This window comes from Rhinatrema bivittatum, chromosome 1 (assembly GCF_901001135.1).
Source record: "Rhinatrema bivittatum chromosome 1, aRhiBiv1.1, whole genome shotgun sequence".
NCBI lineage: Eukaryota > Metazoa > Chordata > Amphibia > Gymnophiona > Rhinatrematidae > Rhinatrema > Rhinatrema bivittatum.
Genome location: NC_042615.1, coordinates 525,665,766 through 525,690,442, shown reverse-complemented (window position 1 = coordinate 525,690,442; position 24,677 = coordinate 525,665,766).

The window sequence follows — 24,677 nt, the reverse complement described above, 5'->3', positions numbered from 1 at the left end:
TTCAGATGGTATACATTCCAGGTTCTGAAAGAACTAAAAAATGAAATTTCAGATCTAGTACTAGTAATTTGTAACCTATCATTAAAACTGTATTTTGTATCGGAAGACTAGAAGGTGGTCAATGTAACCCTGATATTTAAAAAGGACTTCAGGGGTGATCCGGGAAAGTATAGAATGGTGAGCCTGACTTCAGTGCAGGGAAAAATCGTGGAAACTATTCTAAAGAACAAAATTACAGAACATATAGATAGACACAGTATAATGGGACATAGCCAGCATGGATTTACCCAAGGCAAGTCTTGCCTAACAAATCTGCTATGTTTTTTTGAAGGGGTTAATAAATATGTGGATAAAAGTGAGCCGGTAGATGTAGTGTATTTGGATTTTCTGAAGTCATTCAACAAAGTCCCCCATGAGAGGTTTCTATGAAAATTAAAAAGTCATGGGATAGGAGGCAATGTACTTTTGTGGATTGCATACTGTTTAAATGACAGGAAACAGAAAGTAGGATTAAGCAGACAGTTTTCTCAGTGGAGAGAGGTAAACAGTGGAGTGCCTCAGGGATTTGTACTGGGACTGATGCTTTTTAATTTATTTATAATTGATCTGGAAAGGGGAAGGGTGAGTGAGGTGATCAAATTTTCAGATAACATAAAATTATTCAGAATAGTTAAATCACAAGCAGATAGTGATACATTGCAGGAGGACCTTGCGAGACTGGAAGATTGGGTGTCCAAATAAAAATGGCAGATAAAATATAACATGGACAATTGCAAGGTAAGACATATAGGGAAAAATAACCATGCTATAGTTACATGATGTTAGGTTTCATGTTAGGTAACAATTACCATCCAGGAAAAAGACTTAGGTGTCATAGTGGACAATACATTGAAATCATCGGTTCAGTGTGCTGTGGCGGTCAAAAAAGCAAACAGAATGTTGGGAATTATTAGAAAGGGAATGGTGAATAAAATGGAGAATGTGATAATGCCTCTGTATTACTCCAGGTGAGACCGCACCTTGACTACTATGTTCTATTCTGGTCGCCGCATCTAAAAAAAAAAAAAAAAAATGCATTAGAGAAGGTACAGAGAAGGGCAACCAAAATGATAAAGAGGATGTTGTGGTTCATCTATGAGGAAAGGCTAAAGAGGTTAGGGCTGTTCAGCTTTGAGAAGAGATGGCTGACGGGGGATATGATAGAGGTCTACAAAATCATGAGAGGACTAGAATGGGTAAATGTGAATCAGTTATTTAATCTTTCAGATAATACAAAGACTAAGGGGTACTCTATGAAGTTAGCAAATAGCACCTTTAAAACAAATCATAGAAAATTATTTTTCTCTCACACAATTAAGCTCTGGAATTCATTGCCAGAGGATGTGGTTAAGGAAGTTAGCTTTGTTAGGTTTAAAAAAAGGTTTGGACAAGTTCCTGGAGGAGATGTTCATAAACTGCTATTAGTCAAGTTGACTTAGGGAATAGCCACTGCTTTTTACAGGTATTAGTAGCATGGATCTATTTAACTTTTGAGTACATGCCAGGTACTTGTATTCTGGATTGGCCACTGCTGAAATAGGTTGCTGGGCTTGATGAGCCCTCAGTTTGACCCAGTATAGCAACTTCTTATGCTGTTATGTTCTTACTATAAATTCTACAAATGTATTTTGTTTATATTGTCTTTCTTGGTCATGACAAAAAATGGTTTATCAAATTATTTTTGAAGGTCACTGAATAAATCTAGGTCTGTTTTCAACCAAAACTATGTTTGCTGCAAACATTTTACAGAGGAATAAATGACAAAGTAGACATTTACTTTCTTTGTTAAAACCACATACTAAGTTTTAGTTTATTTGTAAATACTGCACTAATACTAAAACTGAGGAAAAATTCTGACATCCTCTTTAACTAGCTCACCTGAGACAAGTGAATGACATACTTCACACCTTTATAGAGTCCAGAGTATCCTTTTCAAACATGAGCCATTAAAATTCTAAATGACTGTGAACATCTTTAGGTATTATATATGGTAGGCACAATAAACATCACAATGGATGTTATGCACTTGATAAACCCACTTTGATTTAAAAGTAAAGTTAAAGTGCTTGTTCCTTTCTGATCAAACCTAGTCTTAATCAGCTTTGATGGAGATAGGCCCATTTGAAACCATTTATCATTATCGTACTGATATATAGTACATCTTACTTATGTCATTATCTGCATTGAATTGAAGGATGAGTGTTTTTTTTATCCATTTTTCTGAACTGGAATTATCTCAGCTCTTAAACAGACTGAATTATCTAGACTATCAGAAATTTGCTCATTTCTGACATAGTAACATAGTAAATGATGGCAGATAAAGACCCAAATAGTTCATCCAGTCTATCCAGCAAATTGTTAAGGATAGTAACTGCTTCGCTGTGCAGTTTACTACAATGGAGAAATATCATACTTAAAGTGACTACAGGTTACCCCATTTTCCATCATCGAACTACTAGGGATCCTCTAGGGCTGATATTCAAAGGCATTTAGCATGATAACTTGTGTGTTATATGGCTAAATGCCAACTTTTCAATATAGCAGGCACTTAGGATAAAATTTTAGCCAGATAAGTCATTATCCGGCTAAAATTTAGCTGGATAACGTAAGAGCGTTTCAGGGCTGATCTGGTTTCAATGCCCAACAGGGTCATTTATCATTTCACATTAGGACCTTATTGCTTGCAATAGCATGTGCATTAGAATGCAAATTTCACATTTGCTATGCAAGTGGGAGGAGTTAATGGGAATGAGCAGCTCCTAACTTGGATAGCAATAGAATAACACACAGTCATGTGGGTTTTAATGCCGAAATCAACTACACCATTTTTCTGTGCATTGTGCCCGCATTAGTGACCGAAAAGATTTTTTATTGCACATGTCATTCGGGGGGAGAGAGAGAGAGGGGGGGAGAGAGAGAGAGACTCTGAATAGATCTTACAATGTCTCTCTTTATTTATACCACTGTACAAGGGAGGTACTTTAAACTTGGTGTGGGAGTTGGGGATGGGGTAGGTTTGGGGGAAGATGGTTTCACATATACAGTCAGAGGTATGAACAGCTAAGTTGACATCACTGAAGATTTTCTGTCCTTTGGAGTGATGAATGGTACAAGAGGAGGTGATTTGTACAGCGTTCTCTCTACCTAGCTTGATGCACTCTCTACCTAGTTGATGTGCTCTCTACCTAGTATGAATCAAGCTAGGTAGAGAGTACATTGTAGAAATCACCTCTATGTATGTGAACCCCCCTAAACCTACCTAATTCCCATCCCCCACACTGAGTTTAAAATACCTACTTTTTACAGTGGTATAAATAGAGAGTGACAAAGTGAGATCTATTCAGAGTCTCTCTCTCTTTCTCTGTCTCTTCCCCGAACGGCATGTGCAATAAAAACCTTTTCGGTTGCTAATGCAGGCAAACATGCGAAGCAAAGCATAGTGCAGGTGTGATAAATTTATGGAGCATTGCAGAAATAGCCAATGCGGTAGACAGGAAATTAGCCTAACCACACCCTTTCTTTATCGCAGGCACTATTTTTGCTATATTTATAGCATTTTGATAAATCTAGGCCTAAGTTAGCTGGATAATGCCTATATTCAATTTTATTTGGTTATCTGGCTGACTTTAACTGGATAAGATAGCTGTCTTAAGTCTTTTTGAATATTACCCCCTCTGTGGTGTTCCTGAATCTGCATCCTTGGAATTTTATATCATGACCCCTAGTTCTACATCTCTTTTCCACTGGAAAAGATTTGATTCTTGTGCATCATTTATACCTTTAAGTTGTTAAAAAGGTTGTATCAATCTTTCCTGTCTCTTCTCTCTTCCAGGGTATAAATATTTAGTTCCTCCAGACTCAACTCATAACTTTTTTGGTGCAAACCCCTTACCGTTTTGGTTTCCTTTCTCTTGACCACTTCCCTCCTATCTTTTTCCTTATTAAGATAAGGTCTCCAGAACTGAACACAGAACTTCAGGTGAGGCCTCACCAGTGACCTGTACAGGGGCATTATCACCTCTTTTTTCCTGCTGGTTATGCCTCTCTCTATGCAGCCCAACCTTCCTCTGGCCTTAGCCACTGCCTTGTCATATTGCTTTGATACCTTCAGAACGTCAGACACTATCACCCCGAGGCCTCTCTCACGAACTGTGCACATCAATTTTTCACCTCCCATCATGTACAGCAATCTTGGATTACTGTATCCTAAATGCATGACTCTGAACTTCTTGGCATTGAATCCCAGCATTCAAACCTTCAATCACATTTAAGCCAGATCTTTGATTTTTAATGCAAGTCTGTTAATATTTTAATACAGTTGACTCTGATTAGCATGGTAGAGGACAGGCAGGAAATAAATGCTATTGATCTAAACAGTTTTCCCACTGAGCTTATAATTTTCTGTAATAATCTCACAGTGGTTAGATGTAAAGTATCCAGACTCATGAGTAAGATTTGAAATGGGGATCAGAGCCAGGTTGGTGTTGGCTAGAATTCTGGCAAACTTTGACACGCTGATTGAGACTTAATTAGAGCTGCATCAGAACAGAAGCGACTACTGCCAGGATAATTGGTATCTCACTGAATGCTCTGAATCACGGATGGATTAAAGCCAAACCAGTGCCTCCATCTCTAATCCTTTGATATATTTATATATTAAAACAGTGGCACTCAAAATCGTCATCTGAACCAACAATAACACACACAGTTTAGCTTAATTTATGCAAATACAATTTGAACAAGATTAGTCCAATAACCAGTTTTGTTTTTTTAATTTCCCATCATAGACAAACAAGCTCATATGCATCAGAAACCTGTGTACACAGGCATTCTGAACAGATGCAGAAATTAAAAACATAGATGCCATACACCAAAATGCATTTTATACAAACATTTGGAGCTGTTTACTAACAATCAGATTAACCTTTCTTGTTACATCCTAATTGCTGATATTTAAAGATACCATATGGCAACCAATGGAGAAAGTAAATAAGAGAGCTATGTTTAGAGTCATATTTTCTAATTGTGTATGCACAAGGTCAGACTGACATAATATAAGTCAAGTCATTGAATAATAACTTACTATACTGTATGCATTTATCGGTGCAGTGTGGAGTATGATTCTCCTATATTTACTATAAAGGCCTATTTACTAAAGTTGAAATTGTCTATAAATATCTATCTATTTATATATATCTACATATATTAGTGATTAATTGATTGACTAATGGATAGGGAGGGCATTTGCACTTTTGGCACTTCTGACATCTAGAACACTGGATAAATTGACTCCTAAATATCGGAAATGGTTTCACTTGGCAAGGATTACTTGTTGCATACACCGGAGTGCTGCCTCTGTTTTGTCTGTGCTATAGTCGTGTGATGCCATTGCTTTCCCTTCCCCTAATGCTCTAATTGCGTACTCAGAACTGTTTTCTTGTTTGTGCCTATCTTTACCTTCACTTACAAATTTGAGATTCCTCCAGTCTGTGACACAGGGGGCAATGGTTGTTGAAAAATAGGTTGCAAAGTTCTTGAGATGTGAAAGCGTTTTGTTGTCGTCCATAAACTGGTCAAGCTTCATTCTTGTGTCTCATTTACATCAGCAGAACTGCTTGATACCTTACTGAGCCCGTCCTGTTCTTTTTATCACCCATTATCTTTCTGTGTGCAACCTGTACACTAGAGCTGTTTAGTTAGAGGGAGGGAGAGAGGGAGAGTAATGCAGAAATGATCCGTTTTCCATTAGCGTCTATGAATTGCTTTCTGTGTACTGGATTCAATCTGTTGAAAAAAAAATGAAAAAGGAAGAAAGAAAAGTGAATAGAGAATAAACTTGTGCAAGCAAAAGAACAAAATGCCCCTCACTGGTCAACAGGAAATGATTAATTTTCAGCATCCCACTAGTGGGAATCAGGACTGTGACTTTTTTGGTGCCCCAAGCCATGAACCCATAGAGCATAAGCACGTTTTGTTGCATTTTGTAACTTAATAATCTAATTCATGTACAATTGTATGTTTCATGTTTCTTGACACATGCTTACAAATAGTTTGGAAAATGTTGTACCTGAAGTTTTCAGAAGGTATTCACAATGATGGCTTGTCAGGGTAGGCAGGATGGGCAAAACTTACTCTTTCACTCTCTACGCTTATGACCGTCGGTCGCAGGCAGCTGCGACCAATGAAACTCACTTCATGTACTGCTCAGCTCTCATCTCCGGGCCTATTCGTGGCTGAGGCTAGCTGCTACCGCCGCATTCCTCTGGGCTCCCAGGACTTCTCATGGCGTCTGGGACGTCACCACCACCCAAGTTAGCTCCGGGCCTTCCTAGGCTCGCACGCGTGACACCAGCCTCTCCACTGAAGACCCAAGGGCGGGAACCTCAGGGGCATCCCCGGCTGATGACATCACCAGGCCAGGATTCTTAAGCACCACCTTCGCCCCTTGCTAGCTGACTTGGCAACGAGTTCCTTCGCTACTGATACTGGCTCCTGGCTTCTTGGTCCCGTGGTTACTGTATCGGTTCTACCTGCTCTGGACTCTGTTCTGGTACCCGCTCCTCGGGGGCCCTGCCGCGCTCTTGTATGAGACACTGGGGTAGATTTTAAAAGAAGCGTGCATGGCGTACATGTGCACGTGCTACCCAGCACGCGCACATGTTCGCCTGATTTTATAACACGCGCGCGCAGACACGCGCATGTTATAAAATCCGGGGTTGGTGCGCGCAAGGGGGTGCACAATTGTGCACCTTGCGTGTGCCAAGCTGTGCTGCCTTCCTCGATTCCCTTCCCCCTAACCTAACCTTCCCACCCCTTCCCCTAACCTTTACCCCCCCAGTCCTACTCTAACCTCCCCAAAATGTTTATCCTACCTTTTACGCATGTTTCTGGGCAGGCGCAAGTTGCGCACATCAGCAGCCTGCCAGCATGCGATCCTCCAACACAGCGGCAATGGCCGCTCTGTCGGAGGCCTCTGGCCCCACCCCCGCCCTGCCCCCGGATCGCCCCTTTTGTAAAGCCCTGGGACTTACACGCATCCCTGGGCTTTACCTGCGTCACCGCGCCTTTTTACCGGCGCGCGTAACCTTTTTAAAATCCGGCCCACTGTCTTCTGGCTTCCCCCACTCCTCGGGTTAGCCCTGTGCCTCCTACAGTTTCTGCCTACCAGCCTCTCTGCTCCCCCAGGGTCACCCCTTGGAACCACCTTCGGCTTGGAGTCTAGATCCGTGCTTCCCCGCTCCTCAGGGCAGTGCCTACGTTTTACAATAGAGACTGTGCCTGCGCTTCCTGCTCCTCGGGGCAGCGCTTCAGTTCTATTTAAGTGACTCTACTCAGCACCCCTGCTCCTCGGGGTAGTGCTCTCATTTCTCTGCCAGAGATTCCATCGTGCACAGCCCTGCTCCTTGGGGTTGCTTTCATCACAACTGCAGAGATTCACCTGGGATTCCTGGCTCCGCAAGTGGGCCTACGTCACCACGCCAGAGCCTCTCTTGCTGCGCAGCCCTGCCCCTCGGGTCACTCTCTGCTGCGGACCTCCAGAAGTTCCTGTCTCTCGCTCCCCGCTCCTCGGGGAGTTGTGAATGAGCTGAGAGAGGGGGAGTGACTGAGGGGAGGGGGGAGGGAGGAGGGAGTGACTGGGGGGAGTGACTGAGGGGAGGAGGGAGTGACTGAGGGGAGGGGGGACAGAGGAGGGAGTGACTGAGGAGGGAGTGACTGAGGAGGGAGGGGGAGGGAAGGGAGTGACTGAGGGAGGGAGGGAGTGACTGAGGGGAGGGGGAGGGAGGAGGGAGTGACTGAGGGAAGGGGGAAGGAGGGAGACTAGAGGGGGGAGGTGGGAGGGAGACTAGAGGGTGAGGGGAAAATGAGGGGGAGGGGGGAGGAAATGGACTGAAAATTGTTTTTTAATGTAGCCCGTTGTTACGGGCTTAACAGCTAGTATCACATAAATAACAAAAGAAGTGGAGCAGTGAGTGAAATATCTTAGCTGAAAAATGTTATGTATATTCAAACTGTTTAGTTTCCATAAGTAACTTGACACATTGAACAATGGTTTTATGCGTGTAAATGATCTTTTGAAAATTGCCCGGGGGTGTTGTATACCTAAAACTACACACACCAGTGATTTTGTATGTACTTAAACATGCACTACAAAGATGTGTCCCTGGGGTGTGGGGGCATAGTTAGGGCAGGAAAACCATTTACACGCACATTTTTGATTTATGAAAGTGTGTGTTTAAATGTACATGCATATACTTATATGTCACATAAAAACCTTGCTTCCATCTCCAGTCTCCCACCCTCAGGAATTGTTACGAGTGGTTCACTCTTTAGTGCAACCACTAAAGGGGGGCCTTCTTGTTCTAAGCCCTCAAGTTTCTGTGAGGACCCAGCACTTTTTTTCATCAAAAGATAATGCAGTTGACAGGATGCTTTTCTAGTAATTCCATCAATCCTGTTGCAGTCTGACACTGCAGGCGAGGTAGTGGACCCTTGGGCCGGCCCACCTAGGATGACAGGGTAGGCCGGGAGGCAGAGCCACAGGCTGGCGGTGTTCACCCGGGAACCAGGAACCCCCCAGGAGGAGCCCGTAGGGTCCTGGAACCTTGGGACTTGGGAAATAAGCTGAATGTCCAGTGGCAGGAATGGCCTTAGGCCGGAGCTGTAGTAAAGGAAGTCCAAAGGTATTTGGTAGTCCGAGAACCGGCGGTACAGGCCGAGGGCCAGCTGATGGCAGGACAGCGGGCGGCAGCGGGGACTGTAGCTAACCGGATACTGAGGCAGAGTCTGTAGTAAGCTGGAACTGAAGCAGGCTATAGACTGGAACAAAGTCTGTAGCAGGTTGGAACTGAAGCAGGCTGTGGACTGGAATGGAGTCTGTAGCAGGTTGGAACTGAAGCAGGCTATAGACTGGAATGGAGTCTGTAGCAGGCTGTGGACTGGAACGGAGTCTGTAGCAGTCTGTAGGCTGGAGCAAGGTCGGGAACAAGCCGGGGTCGGAGGCAGGCAGCAGACAGAAGCGAAGTAGGGAACGAACCAAGGTCAGAGGCAGGTGGCAGGCTGAAGCGAGTCAAAAGCAGTCCAAGGGTCAAAGGCAGGAACAAAGAACAGACGATGCACAACTCAGAAGTACTAGGCAGTAGTGAACCTCGTTGCAAGGCAAAGAGAAGGAGTCCGGGCGCCGGTTATATCGGCCTTAGGGCGTGACGTCATCAGCGCAGGCGGGGCCAGACTTCCGGGAGCTGTGCGCACAAACTGGGCATCCTCGCGCGTGCGAGGACGCCCAGTTTGTGGGCACAGCTCCCGGAAGTCTGGCAAGCAATGGCGGCCGCCACGTGGAGCCGGCAGCGCCGCCAGGGTCCCAGCCACGCGGAACACGGCATTTCCAGCGGCAGAGGTAGGCACCGTTCAGTCCTAGCGAAGGGGAAGTGGCGGAGACCGCAACAGTACCCCCCCTTTACGGCCCCTCTTGAGAGGCCCCGGTTTTTCTGGATGGTCCTGATGGAACTGCTGCAATAAGTTTTTGTCGAGGATATTGCGGCTGGGTTCCCAGGTGTTATCCTCATCACCACAACCCTCCCACGCAAGTAGATATTCCCATCTACGGTTGTGGAAGCGGATGTCCAAGACCTCACGCACCTGATGTATATGCATGAATGGATTCATGTATATGCATGAATGGATTTGTATGTAGGAATCACCAATAATCTACAATCTGCCAAGCGCAAATCATGAAGAGGACAGTAGAAAACTGGTCGAGGAAAAGAAGGAACAAGGCCTTTAATGGCTTTAAAGATAAAGAGTAAGTATTTTAAATGGGATCTGCTGCTCCATTGGAAGCCAGTAGAGGAGCCAAAACTGGGAAGATATGTGCATGTAACGGTCTGCCAAAGACCAAACAGGATGCTGAATTTTGGATAAGTTCTAGCACATGAATTGTGGTTTCTAGCAGGTCCACAAAAAGAGAATTACAGTAATTAAGTTCATGACCAATGCTTGAGTTACCAGCTTAAAATCTGAGAGACATAAAAATGGCTTAATGGAGCATAAAAGGTGGAGTTTATGGAAAGAGCCCCTCACCACAGATTGTATACGAGGATGTAAAGAAAGCTTAGAATCAATCAGAATGCCCAGGTCTCTACCTTCAGACCAGATAGGAATAGTAATACCATTAAATAACCAACAATCTGGGAAATTGTCTGGTTCCAAGTGAGAAAGTAGCAAACTCTCCAGCTTACTAAGATTCAGGGCTAGATTGTTATCAGAATGCCATGTGTTAATATGAGAAAAACAACTGGAAAGCTTATCAAATGCCACACTAAAGGAAGTCGTGATGGGGGAGAAAAAACATGTAAATATTAAAAAGAACCGGGGAAAGAGATGAAGCCTAAGGAACACCGTTAACCAAAGGTAATGAATTAGAACTTGAATTCCCTCTAACTACTCGGAAGCAGCGATTGGAGAGGAAAGAAGAAAACCACTGATAGACTGTAGATGTAATACCTATGGACTGGCGACAGCCTAAAAGAACAGAATGGGTTAAGCGTATTAATCGCGGCTGAAAGATCCAACAAATACCAAAAGATAATTAAGTCTGGAATCAAATCCAGTTCATATTGAATCTAAATTAGTTAAAAGAAGTGCTTATGTGTTATGGGGGTGGTAAAAAAAAAAAAACATACTGAGCTTCTTGTAGAATGTTATTGTCATCTAAGAATTCTTGTAGTTGGGTGTGAACCACCTTCTGAATGACCTTCGCTAACATTGGAAGTGGAGAAATGGGACAATAAATATTAAAGTCTGAAGGATCAGTGCCTGATTTCTTGATGATAGAACAACTGCAGATTTTAATATTGATGGTAAGAAGTCTTCAGACAAGGAAGCATGTACTATTGGACTAATACAGTACCCTAGATATGATCTTAACACCTTAATATGAGCAATCAAACATGTAGTAAACAGGCAAAGATTGTCCTTCAGAGAGGCCAGAACTGAACAGATTTCTACTGTGGGAGGAAGGGAAAACTCACTTCAACAAAGACACAGAGGAGATAATGATACAGGATTTGTTGCGGTCTCCGCCGCTTCCCCTTCGCTAGGACTGAACGGTGCCTACCTCCGCCGCTGGAAACGCCGCGTTCCGTGTGGCTGGGACCCCGGTGGCGCTGCCGGCTCCACGTGGCGGCCGCCATTGCTTGCCCGTCTCTCCGCTGCCTCGCGCACGCGCGCGAGGATGCCCACTTTGTGCGCACAGCTCCCGGAAGTCTGGCCCCGCCTGCGCTGATGACGTCACGCCCTAAGGCCGATATAACCAGCACCCAGACTCCTTCTCTTTGCCTTGCAACGAGGTTCACTACTGCCTAGTAGTTCTGAGTTGCGCATCGTCTGTTCTTTGTTCCTGCCTTTGACCCTTGGACTGCTTTTGACTCGCTTCAGCCTGCCGCCTGCCTCTGACCTTGGTTCGTTCCAGACTTCGCTTCTGTCTGCTGCCTGCCTCCGACCCCGGCTTGTTCCCGACCTTGCTCCAGCCTACAGCCTGCTACAGACTCCGTTCCAGTCCACAGCCTGCTACAGACTCCATTCCAGTCCACAGCCTGCTTCAGTTCCAACCTGCTACAGACTTTGTTCCAGTCTATAGCCTGCTTCAGTTCCAGCTTACTACAGACTCTGCCTCAATATCCGGTTAGCTACAGTCCCCGCTGCCACCCGCTGTCCTGCCATCAGCTAGCCCTCGGCCTGTACCGCCGGTTCTCGGACTACCAAATACCTTTGGACTTCCTTTACTACAGCTCCGGCCTAAGGCCATTCCTGCCACTGGACATTCAGCCTATTTCCCAAGTCCCAAGGTTCCAGGACCCTACGGGCTCCTCCTGGGGGGTTCCTGGTTCCCGGGTGAACACCGCCAGCCTGTGGCTCCGCCTCCCGGCCTACCCTGACATCCTAGGTGGGCCGGCCCAAGGGTCCACTACCTCACCTGCAGTGTCAGACTGCAACAGTTTGCAAGGCCATGGACTCGGCGGAGGGCCCAAGCCTGCAGGCCATTCCAGGGATGGCTCAACGCCTCCAGCAGCAACAGCACTGCATTGATACCCTCGTTGCCACTGTGGAACAGTTGGTCTCTCGTCTAGAAGTTTCCACTCGGGAGTTGCCTCCGGCACCCGCATCCACTTCAGCTTCAGTAACGCAGCTACCCACACCTACCCGGTACGCCGGGGACAGCAAGACATGCCGTGGTTTCCTAAATCAGTGCCAAGTGCGTTTCACTATCCTGCCTGCGCAGTTTCCCTCGGACGCAGTCAAGGTAGCGTTTATCTTCTCCCTGCTGGATGGCAAGGCCCTCGACTGGGCTTCACCCTTGTGGGAACGTCAGGATCCCTTGCTGCAGAACCTACAAGAATTCCTCCTTAACTTCCGCCTTGCCTTTGATGATCCCGCATGCCGATCCACTGCGGCCTCGGAGCTCTTGCACCTCAGGCAAGGGACATGCCCGGTGGCTGAGTACATCATAGACTTCCGGACCCTGGCCATGGAGGTCGGTTGGCAAGACGATTGCCTTAAAGGAATCTTCCTCGAGGGCCTGGCAGGCCGCATCAAGGATGAGCTAGCAGGTCGTGATCTTCCGGAGGACTTAAATGATCTAATGGACATTGCTGGTGGGGTGGATCGCCGCCTTCAACAACGGGATAAAGAAACCCGCTCAACTCACCAAGCCCCACCACAGCTGTCTATCTCCTCCAGAACTCCTGCTCCCAAGGCTCCTCCTCCCACTGTGCCTAGTGGGGAACCCATGCAATTGGGCAGATCTCCACTAACCCCTGAAGAAAAGAGGAGACGTCGCTCCCTAGGCCTCTGCCTCTATTGTGGAGGCAAGGGGCACTTTCTTGCTACTTGCCCGGAGCGTCTGGGAAACGGCCATGCCTAGGTTACACTGAGGAGCTACACCTAGGCACTACTGGATCAGCTCCTCTTTGCACGCTACCAGTAACTCTGAAATACCCCGGTGGGGAACTCCAGATCCGTGCCTTCATTGACTCCGGTGCTGAGGGGAATTTTATTGTGGCCGATCTGGTGACTCAGCTTTCCCTTCTGACTCTACAGAAGGTCCCCCCCGCTGCGGATCTCCTCGATCCGAGGCACCCTGCTTCCTGGGGTCATTACCTGCTCCACGGCCCCCTTGACACTGCAAACAGGCCTGTTTCACTCGGAGGAGATCTCCCTGCTCGTCTTGGAGCGAGCGGTGCACCCGTTGGTTTTGGGACTTCCCTGGTTACGTCAGCATTCTCCCGTGATACAATGGGATAACTTCCAACTGGTCCATTGGAGTCCTGCCTGCTTTGAACACTGTCTACAGCTCCCACGTCCACCCAAACCTCTGCACATCTGCTCCTCACATCTCCTACCTGAGCCATACCAAAACTTTGAGGATGTTTTCTCCAAGGAAATGGCGGAGATTCTTCCCCAACACCGGCCTTTTGATTGCCCTATTGACCTATTGCCGGGCACCACGCCTCCTCGTGGCCCAGTGTACCCTCTGTTGTTACCAGAAATGAAGGCCATGTCCCAATATGTGACGGAGAACCTAGCCAAGGGGTTCATCCGCCCTTCTCGCTCGCCTGCTGGTGCCGGATTCTTCTTTGTGGCCAAAAAGGATGGCTCTCTCCGGCCGTGTATCGACTATCGTGGCTTTAATGCCATCACCAAACGAGACCGGTATCCCCTCCCGTTGATCCCAGAACTTTTGGACCGTCTACATGGTGCCCGCATCTTCACGAAGTTGGATCTCAGAGGGGCCTACAACCTCGTCCGTATATGCCCAGGGGATGAATGGAAGACGGCTTTTAATACCAGGGATGGGCATTATGAGTATCTGGTAATGCCCTTTGGACTCTGCAATGCCCCCACCGTCTTCCAGCACCTCATGAATGAGGTACTGCGCGACATGCTCCACTCACATGTCATAGTCTACCTGGACGACGTGCTTATCTTCTTCAAAGATATGGACACCCATCGTCGCCACGTTACACAGGTTCTTCAGGTCCTCCGAGACAACCATTTGTATGCCAAGCTGGAGAAGTGTACTTTCGAGGCTGAGTCCTTGCCCTTCCTGGGATACATCATTTCCTCCACTGGCTTCCGCATGGACCCAGAGAAAGTAGCGGCCATCACCAAGTGGCCTCAGCCCACGGGTCTCAAAGGCCTCCAGCGATTCCTGGGCTTCGCTAACTTTTATAGACATTTTATCCCACGGTACTCGCATCGAGTTGCTCCGCTCACGGCCCTGACCCGCAAGGGAGCCGACGCCAGGAACTGGCCTGACGCTGCAGTGGCAGCCTTCTCTGACTTAAAAGAGGCATTTCTTTTGGACGTTTGCCTCCGGCATCCAGATCCCTCCAGACCTTTCATTGTGGAAGTCGACACCTCCAGTATAGCGGTTGGGGCGGTTCTCAGCCAACACTCCAACTCTGGTCAACTCCTCCCCTGCTCCTACTTCTCCAGGAAGTTTTCTCCAGCCGAGAGCAATTACTCCATCGGGGACAAGGAGCTGTTGGCGATTAAGCTCGCCTTTGAAGAGTGGAGACAATGGCTCGAGGGGTCCCTGCATACAACCACCATATACACAGACCACAAGAACCTGGAGTTCCTGTCGCAGGCTCAACGACTGAACCCCAGCCAAGCCCGCTGGGCCTTGTTTTTCAGTCGTTTCGACTTTGTCCTGCAATACCGGCCGGCGGCCAAGAACCTCCGAGCTGGACCCACCTAGCTACGGACTTCGTGGTGGACTTACCCTCGTCTTGCGGTCATACAGTCATCTGGGTTACCGTTGACCGCTTCTCAAAGATGGTGCACCTAGTTCCCTTGCCTAAGCTTCCTTCAGCGCCCGAACTGGCCCTTCTCTTTGCTCAGCATGTGTTCAGGCTACATGGTCTCCCACAAGATATAGTCTCCGACCGGGGACCCCAGTTTGTAGCACGCTATTGGAGAGCTCTCTGCAAGTGCTTCAAGGTAAAGCTCAGCTTCTCCACAGCCTTTCACCCACAGAGTAACGGGCAGACAGAGAGAATGAATCAGACCCTGAAGGCCTACCTCCGAGCCTTTGTTAATGAAAAACAAGATAACTGGTCGGAACTACTGCCCTGGGCCGAGTTCGCCTACAATAACCAAGCTCACGCCGCTACCGGCAAATCCCCGTTTCAGCTTGTCTACGGGAAACCACTAAGACCTCCGCTCCCTCTGGCTATCCCCAGCGCCTCGCCTGCTGTTCAAGTAACAGCGCAGCAACTGTGGACATTGTGGCACAGGACCCAGAACCAGCTACGCCGCTCAGCCGCGTCCGCCAAACAAGCGGCCGACCGCCACCGAAGACCAGTTCCTACCTATCAGCCGGGAGATTGAGTCTGGCTCAGCACAAGGAACATCCATCTCCGCCTCCCATCACGGAGATTTGCACCCAGGTTCTGTGGCCCATTCCAGTTTGCTGAGAGAGTGGGTCTGGTTTCATATCGGCTGAGACTGCCTTCAACTCTCCGAATCCACAATGTCTTCCATGTGTCCCTGCTTAAACCCGTGGTCCTCTCTCGCTATCACCGTACGCCCCCGGATCCTACTTCAACAGCCATTGACGACCCTACTTCAACAGCCATTGACGACGACCCCAATGGAGCAGCAGATCCCATTTAAAATACTTACTCTTTATCTTTAAAGCCATTAAAGGCCTTGTTCCTTCTTTTCCTCGACCAGTTTTCTACTGTCCTCTTCATGATTTGCGCTTGGCAGATTGTAGATTATTGGTGATTCCTACATACAAATCCATTCATTTGGCTGAGTCATATTCTCATATTTCCAGCATTGTATGCTCACCCTTCGAAATAAACTCTCAGAACTACTAAAAATGAAATATGATCTGTTATGTTTTAGAAAGATGTTAAAAACATATCTTTTCTCCAAAGCTTTCCTTACCTAGTTGTTTCAAGGGATTTATATGCCTTGATATGGTTAGTGACTAGCAATTTTTTGCTGTTATGTTTATGATTTTAATTTGTTTGCCTATGTTTTAATTTCATTTTATTTGTTTAGTCTATTTATTATATCAGTTTGTACTGGTTTGTAATTTACTGTGTTTATATTATGTTTATGTATGCAATTTTTATTACCCCTTAAGATCTGTGAATTAACAAGCTACAAATTTGTTAAACAAATAAATAAATATATGTGCTCTCGAGCAGGTATAAATGTGATTGTGTATGTTGGCACTGTTTCCTTGCACACCTGGGAATTTTTAAAGCGGGCTTATGTTGACATTGCCACCTATCTCATGGCTTATTACTTTTCTTAGAAGCCTCTTATGAGGAACTTTGTCAAATGCCTTCTGAAAATCCAAATACACTACATCCACCAGTTCACTTATATCTACATGTTTATTAACTCCTTAAAAAAAGTAAAGCAGATTTGTGAGGCAAGACTTGCCTTGTGTAAAGCCATGCTGACATGGTTCCATTAAACCATGTCTTTCTATATGTTCTGTGATTTTGTGCTTTAGAACAGTTTCCACTATATTTCCTGGCACTGAAGTCAAGCTAGCTAGTCTGTAGTTTTCTGGATCGCCCCTGGAGCTCTTTTTAAATATTGGAGTTACATTAGCCACCCTCCAGTCTTCAGGTAAAATGGATGATTTTAATGATAGGTTACAAGTTTTAACTAATAGATCTGAAATTTCATTTTTTGTGTTCCTTCAGAAGCTTGGGGTCTATACCATCTGGTCCAGGTGATTTACTAATCTTCAGTTTGTCAATCAGGCCTACCACATCTTCTAGGTTCACCATGATTTGGTTCAGTTTATCTGAATTATTACCCATGGAAACCTTCTCCGGTACAGGTATCTCCCCATCATCCTCTTCAATAAACACCGAAGCAAAGAAATTGTCTAATCTCCACAATGGCTTTATCTTCTCTAAGTGCCCTTTAACCCATCGATCATCTAACGGTCCAACTGACCCCCTCACAGGCTTTCTGCTTTGGATATATTTTTAAAAGTTTTACTGTGAGATTTTGCCTCTACGGCCAACTTCTTTTAAAATTGTCTCTTAACCTGTCTTATCAATGTCTTATATTTAACTTGCCAGCGCTTATGCTTTATCCTACTTTCTTCCGTTGGATTTTCTTCCAATTTTTGAATGAACATCTTTTGGCTAAAACAGCCTCTTTCACCTCACCTTTTAACTATGCTGGTAATCATTTTGCCTTCCTTCCACCTTTCTTAATGTGTGGAATACATCTGGACTATGCTTCTAGGATGGTATTTTTTTTAACAATGTCCACACCTCTTGCACACTTTTTACCTTTGTAGCTGCTCCTTTCAGTTTTTTTCGATTTTTCTCATTCAATCAAAGTTTCCCTTTTGAAAGTTTAGCGCTAGAGCCGTAGATTTACTCACTTTCCCCCTTCCTGTATTTAATTCAAATTTGATCATATTATGATCACTATTGCTAAGTGGCCCCACCAGCAGCTTGGTTCCACCCTGGTTAAAGTGGAGCCCATCCCTTTGAAAAAGACTCCCCCTTCCCCAAAAGGTTCCCCAGTTCCTTACAAAACTGAATCCCTCTTCCTTGCACCATCGTCTCATCCACACATTGAGATACCGGAGCTCTGCATGGAACAGGGAGCATTTCACAGAATGCTACCCTGGAGGTTCTGGTTTCAGCTTTCTACCTAGGAGTCTAAATTTGGCTTCGAGAACCTCCATCCCACAAAATCGTATGTCATTGGTGCCCACATGTACCACTACAGCCGGCTCCTCCCCAGCACTGTCTAAAATCCTATCTGACTTTCATCAGCTAGTTTCAGATGTTGATGATATCATGAGACTTATTTTGCATATCTATTTTGTCTCTGCTATGCATTTCTTATGCACAACTTAAACATGGACCCTGGGAGCACCTCTTTTTCATCTCCCTAAAAGTGCATGTGTTGTGGGGCAGCTGGCATGTACTTTTAGCTGGCAGAAGAAGGTAATTTTAAGCCAAGCCATTTTACCTGGTTAAATGACTAGGAAACTTTTTCTCCTGCGCATAGTGTTAAAGCTGGCTCATATCAGGGGACTGGCACAATATCACTCAAGGCATATGAAGGAAATCCAAAATAATAATTTCCTCACATAGTTGATATATAAATATGACATAACAAAAATGATATACTAGTTCATTGTTTTAAATAAAACTTTCACAAAAGACATGAAAGAATAAGTAATAAAAAAATGAAATTAAACATTTGAGATTTGCTGCTAGCTTGTTTATCTCAACAATATGCCTTTTCTGAAGGCAATCACTTATTTTTAATAGTCCTACACAGTAATCATTATAAAGATTGAGTTTTAATGATTGGGCTAATGCTTCATTTTGTACAGCACAATTTTATTATCATCTGATTTGGGCTGTACAAAATCCCCTAGAATTTAGAGAAGAGGACAGAGAGAGAGGGGATATGATTGAGACATTGAAAGACCTCAAAGATATACATAATGGAAATATTTTTCAGTAGAAAGGAAGCTCTAGAATGAGATGTCATGATCTGAGGTTCAATGGAGGCATGGGAAAGACTCAGGAGCAACATCAGAAGATAGTTCTTAATGGAAAGGGTGGCGGATGCCTGGATGGGCTCCTCAGTTGAGGTGGTGGAGACCAAAACTGTAATGGAATTCAGGAATGCCTGGGATAAGCACAGAGGATCCCTGGTTGTGAAGAATTAAAGAGAAAGCCATAGATCAAGTGGGGTCTATGGCAGTGCACTAGGAAGAAAATTGGGCAGACTAGATGGGCCATATGGTCCTTATGTATCACCTGTGGCAGCAGGTTGTGGTATACTATGAACAAATGAAAGTTTGCTGAAACAGTTACATTTAATTTGATTTCAGATTTATATGAGGGCTGAGAACACATTCAAGATGGGTAACAAGATTGGGAAGGCATACAGAATCATTAGATAGCTTACATGTTACAATCAAGGAAACAGGGAAATAAATAACTTATAGTTGGCAGCAAGTTTGAAACAATAAGGCAAAACAGGGACATAACTAGGTGGAGTATAATGTGATGTCTGCAGGGGATGGAAAAGGATCTAGTTGTGCTAGGCTGCATAATTTTTCCTATGACCCTGATAGTTATATTGGGAAGCTTAAGTTGGGAAGATGTTGGCTGAAGCCTGACCCGTTGAATCATGGCAGAGAGAGAGAGGTTTTTAGGTCTTTGTGGAGAGTCTGGGAGTTCAGTTCATGCCTTAGGTTCTGCTCAGATTGAGTTCTATAGCTTCAGGATTGTACCAGTGAATGATTTCTTTCTGGATTTAACTAGTTTCATTTTGCTGAGTGGGATTTCCTTCATCTGAGCTTCCTGGTTAGATTTTAGCTGTCTTTCTGAGGCATATTAGGATGTAGTCAATGAGAGAGATGTTGTGGACCAATACCTCTCAATGTCTTGAATGCCAGACATATGGCCTTAATGGTAGCACATAAGCTTAGAGGTAGCCATTACAGGGAGATGAGTAGCAGTGAGGCCCTGTCCCATCTGTTAGCATTCTTCTCTTGTTTCCTAGAAACATAGAAAGTTGATGGTAGAGAGAGAGAGAGAGAGAGAGAGACCACAACAGTCATCTAAATCCCCCAAATCCCTACCTATTGCAATATCATACACCATATTTGATCGCTGGCTTTATTCTCATTTCCCCACTGTTTCTGGGCTTGTCCTCAACCTTTCTGAATTCAGATGCTATTCTTTTCTCACTATTCTTAGAAGGCTAGGTCATGATCCTACCTTCCTTTTTTTTAAACAGAATACTTTGCGTAAATATCTGGCTAGATTATTCTTCAGAAATTGATTAAAAAAAGAAAAGATGTAAACACTGAAGTCTTGCATATTTTGGGACAACTAAGTGAAAAAAAAAAGTAACACAAGGCAGTAGCCCATCCTTTTAAAGATTCTGAAAACAGATTATGTTTGTAGCCCTGGTACAGCCTCATTAACTATCCCAAAACAGCTTGATGTTTTGAATAATACAATAAGCTATGTTAGTTTATTTAGAAAAATATTTGTTTAATTCATCACTATGTAATGATGCTGTTTATTAAAAAAAGAACTGGCAGAGTCCAGTGGGATATGGGTTTTGTTGATCTTCCATTTTAATTATATCTGTGGTGGTATACATTACTTTGTGAAATATGTTACAGCCTCATTAGGCACTTGTACTCTCCACTCACATTTCAAGTAAATGCAAAGTTCTAAATATGAAAAACAAATTAAGGATCATCACTTTTTAAATCTTCCCTGGGTGAGTGAAGATGCAGGAACATAATGTCATCTAATAGCCTGCCTGTAACTTAAAGCAAATGGATCGCTATATTTGGGATGTTTGTGACTTTAACTGCTTGAAGTTTTGATTTTGTAACATTTCTTTCTAAAAAAAAAGTCTGGTTCCTTTATCTAAAAGACTTGAACATTCTTATTTATTGCCTGTTCTAGTTAAGGCCCCCAAATACAGGTTTATTGCAAGCCTGAAGCAATAAATTAATCAAATAAGTTAGTATGTCCCTCTTTTAGCTATTTGGAAATACAAATGTACAGAATTCTCTCTCCCAGTAGTTTTTTCAAAATTAATGCAAGTTTGCAATTATTATTATTATTTTATTTTGATTTAGTACTGAATGTGTACTCTAGGCTGTTCAAGGTAACCATAGACATGTAAATAAATACAGGGGCACAACAGTGGATTAGCAAAAGTTCTGTAGGTAGTTGTGAATGTTTCCATCTTGCAGCCAGTGGGAGAATTGCAGCACATGTTTTTGAAATCTGATAATGTTTCTTAAATTTTACAAATTTAAACTTACCACTTAGGGTTAAAAATAACCAGGTAATGTCACCCTTGGGCTGTGGCATGGTTGACCCAGACTAGTAGGCAAACCTAATAGGCCCATGCCAACAGCTAATGGACATTCCTGCAGGTTGAGCCTTTGGATTTTAAGGTCCGGCAGGGCTTAGGCGCATGTCCCTTAAGAAGTGGTTAGAGAGAGTCCAGGTACAGGCAGTGGTCAGGGCTGCAGCGAGGACACAGGATCCTGGTACGAATAGGAACTAAAACACATATCTACTGTGATGCTGACCCAGATTACGAATGCTGGAACAGAATGTAATTGTTAACTAAGAATATGAACACTGATTTTATAAACCGTTGTGATCTTATTATGGAACGATGGTATACAAAACGCCTAAATAAATAAATAAACAAATAAATAAGCAATGTCATTCTGCTCTTGTTTTACAGGTTATATCTATTGTATTTGCTATTGTCCCTCCCGATGCAGCATAGTGAAATAGGAGGACTGAGTCTCAAACAATTTTGTTAAGCCACCACTCTCCAAAAGTTGTGTTTTGGACTATCCTGAATGAAAAGACTCTGTAGGGTTTGATGAAATTTTCCCTATTTCTAGTTATTTAATATTTTCTGTTTGTACGCAACCACCTTGAATCTCAACATAGCACACATTCATTTTTGTCTGGTATCCAGATGTACTACAATATGGGAATATAGGAGATCCCAGAAGCTCTCCTTGACCATATATTGGAAGATGGTGGGGCGCTACAAAGGCCAATTGGCATGACCAGATATTCATAATAGCCATCCTGAGTGTTGTATGCCGATTTCTGCTCATCACTCTCCCATATGCATATAAGATTACAGGCCCCTCTGAGATCCAGCTTTGTGAAGAGTTGCACCCCTCTTAGGTGGTCGAATAACTCCAAAATGAGGGGCAGTGGAAAGTTTTGGTTCTTGTCTTGCATGAACATTTTCAAAAGGAACTATGAAGGATTATTATGGGATAAATGAATGCACAGAGAAATAAACGGGCCAATACAGTAAAGTCCGCGGGAGAGCGGATGAACGCCCGCTCTCCCGGTGGCACGCACCGGCCCTTTGCCAGTGCGCGCGATTCTCTATTTAAATTAGGTGATGCAGTAGATCCGGGTAAAAGGAGGCGCTAGGGACACTAGCGCCTCCTTTTTGACAGGAGCGGCGGCTGTCAGCGGGTTTGACAGCCGACGCTCAATTTTGCCGGCGTCGGTTCTCGAGCCCGCTGACAGCCACGGGCTCGGAAACCGGACCCCGGCAAAATTGAGCGTCCAGTTTTCGGCCCAACAGCCGCGGGCTGAATTCAAAATTTTTTTTTTTTTTACTTTTCGGGACCTCCGACTTAATATCGCTATGATATTAAGTCGGAGGGTGCACAGAAAAACAGTTTTTACTGCTTTTCTGTGCACTTTCCCGGCGCCGGAAGAAATTAGCGCCGACCTTTGGGTCGGCGCTAATTTCTGAAAGTAAAATGTGCGGCTTTGCAGCACATTTTACTTTCTGTATCCCGCGCACATACCTAATAGGGCCATCAACATGCATTTGCATGTTGAGGGCGCTATTAGGTGCCACGGGTTGGACGCGCATTTTCCTCCCCTTACTGAATAAGGGGTAAGGGAAAACGCATGTCCCAGAGCAGGCCATCGGAGCGCACTGTACTGTATCGGCCTGAAAGTGACTTGCCCAAGGCTGCACACAGAGATTCAATGGGAGAGGGATAGACAAACTCATATCCACATATTCTGTGGTCTGTAGGAGCTCTAATCCCTGCATGTCACCTTCTTCCCAGAATGGAGACATCCCAGCAAAGGAATCAAAAACATACATAGTCATTAAGTAACAGCACATGATGGCAGAAAAAGACCAAGTGACTCAGTTATTCTGTCTAGTGTCTATGCTGTCAAGGATGTATCCCATCTGCCAGCCATAGAGCATGACTGTTTCTAAGATATCTCCTTATCTGGGTTTTTGTCACCTTCCTCATTTGTGTTCTATCTTTTTGGGTAGATGAGCAAACCTTTCATTAAAAAAAAAAAAAAAAAAAGGAATACAGGAGACTTGGACGAGACAGGCACTTGGAAAGTTGGTCAAGACATAGGCACTTGGAGACTAGAACGAGACGTAGGCAGTACTCCTCAGGCGCCCTTACACAGCCCCCCGCGGGCTGGTCATGGACCACCCTGTCCCACTGCGTGCCCTACAAAACCTGGAGGCTGGTCGTGGACCATGTGGAGAGCGGGACAAGCTCAGGACTGAAGCTCAGGATGAAAGAGGAATCCGGGCAGCGCTTGAAGAAGGATCCAGCCAGAACAGGGCTCCAATGACTGGGAACAAGATATCGGATCAGATACGGATTTACTCACAGGATAGTCATCTGGAGGCAGAATCTGGAGCCAGGAATTAGAGGGTCAGGGACAACTGGACACAAGGACTGAAGTACTGGAACATCCGAAGACAGGGACATCAGAAGAGAGGAACCGGAGAAGACTGGGACATCTGGAGACAGGAACATCTGGAGACAGGAATGTCAAGGCATGAGACAGGCAAGGCACAGGATCTGACAAGAGACCAGGAACAATGGACGAAGACAAGGGAGCTCCCACAAAGAACAAGGACCTTGAAGGAGAGATGATGGACTCTGGACTTACATCAGGTTGTTTTACAATACCTGCACCTTATAGATTATTAGCACTTTATATAAATGATTAAATAAGGAGAAAAAAAAATACTGTAATGAGAATTTGTACTGTATAATTACATCATTATATACATTGTGTATTTCATGTATTGATGAAAATTGATTTTATATGTGAGTGTATGTGTGATGGATGAGTGTGTTAGATAGATTTTAATGTTAGACAGGTTAATGATATATATGAATAAATAAATTTAATTGCCGAATAGGTCCTCTTCTTGTGTGTATTTAGTATTACTCTGATGAAGAGGTTGTTTGTTGTTTGACCCTTGTGTGACAATACCATACGACTTCATTGTGAGGCATTTCCACCTCCATGGACAGACTGGAGTCATCTCTTTGAGTCCTGTGGACACCCTGAAAGGACTGTTTCCTTCCTGAGATCTGCGTCTGCCCTGAGCCTGAGACACTCTTGCCTGAATGAAAATGCTTCACCTCCCGAAAATGGGAGCGTGGGGAGGGCAGAGGTCTTCTTGGCCACTTTCTTATCTTCCGGCAACTTGTTGCCCTTGGATTCACCCAGAACACTCATCAATTGCTCCAGGTCCTTGCTGAAGAGCAGCTTTCTCTTAAAATGGAGATTACAAAGTTGGGGTTTGGACCAAACATCTGCCACCCAATTTTGTAACCACAGAAGCCTCCTTGCTGCTACCATATTTCTGGTCGATGTTCGGACCATGTCATAAAGAGCATCCGCCACATAGGCCACCCTGGCCTCCAGCCATGCCGCCTGATTGGAGTTGCCATAAGCAGACCTTTCTCCTGCGCCTTCTGCACCCAGCACAAACAGGCCCTCTGCATCAGGCTAGCACAAATTATTGCCTGGAGGCTTAACGCTGAAACCTCAAACATTCTTTTCAACTGGATATCCAATTTGCAGTCCTGGACATCCTTCAAAGCAGCAGACCCTGCTACTGGAATAATGGTCTTCTTGGTAATCGCATCCACATTAGGGAACCTCAGTAACTCCAAGGTCTCTTCCATTAGCGGATACAACTTCGCCAATGCTCTGCTGACCTTTCATACCAGCCTCCAGGGTATCCAATTCCTGGTT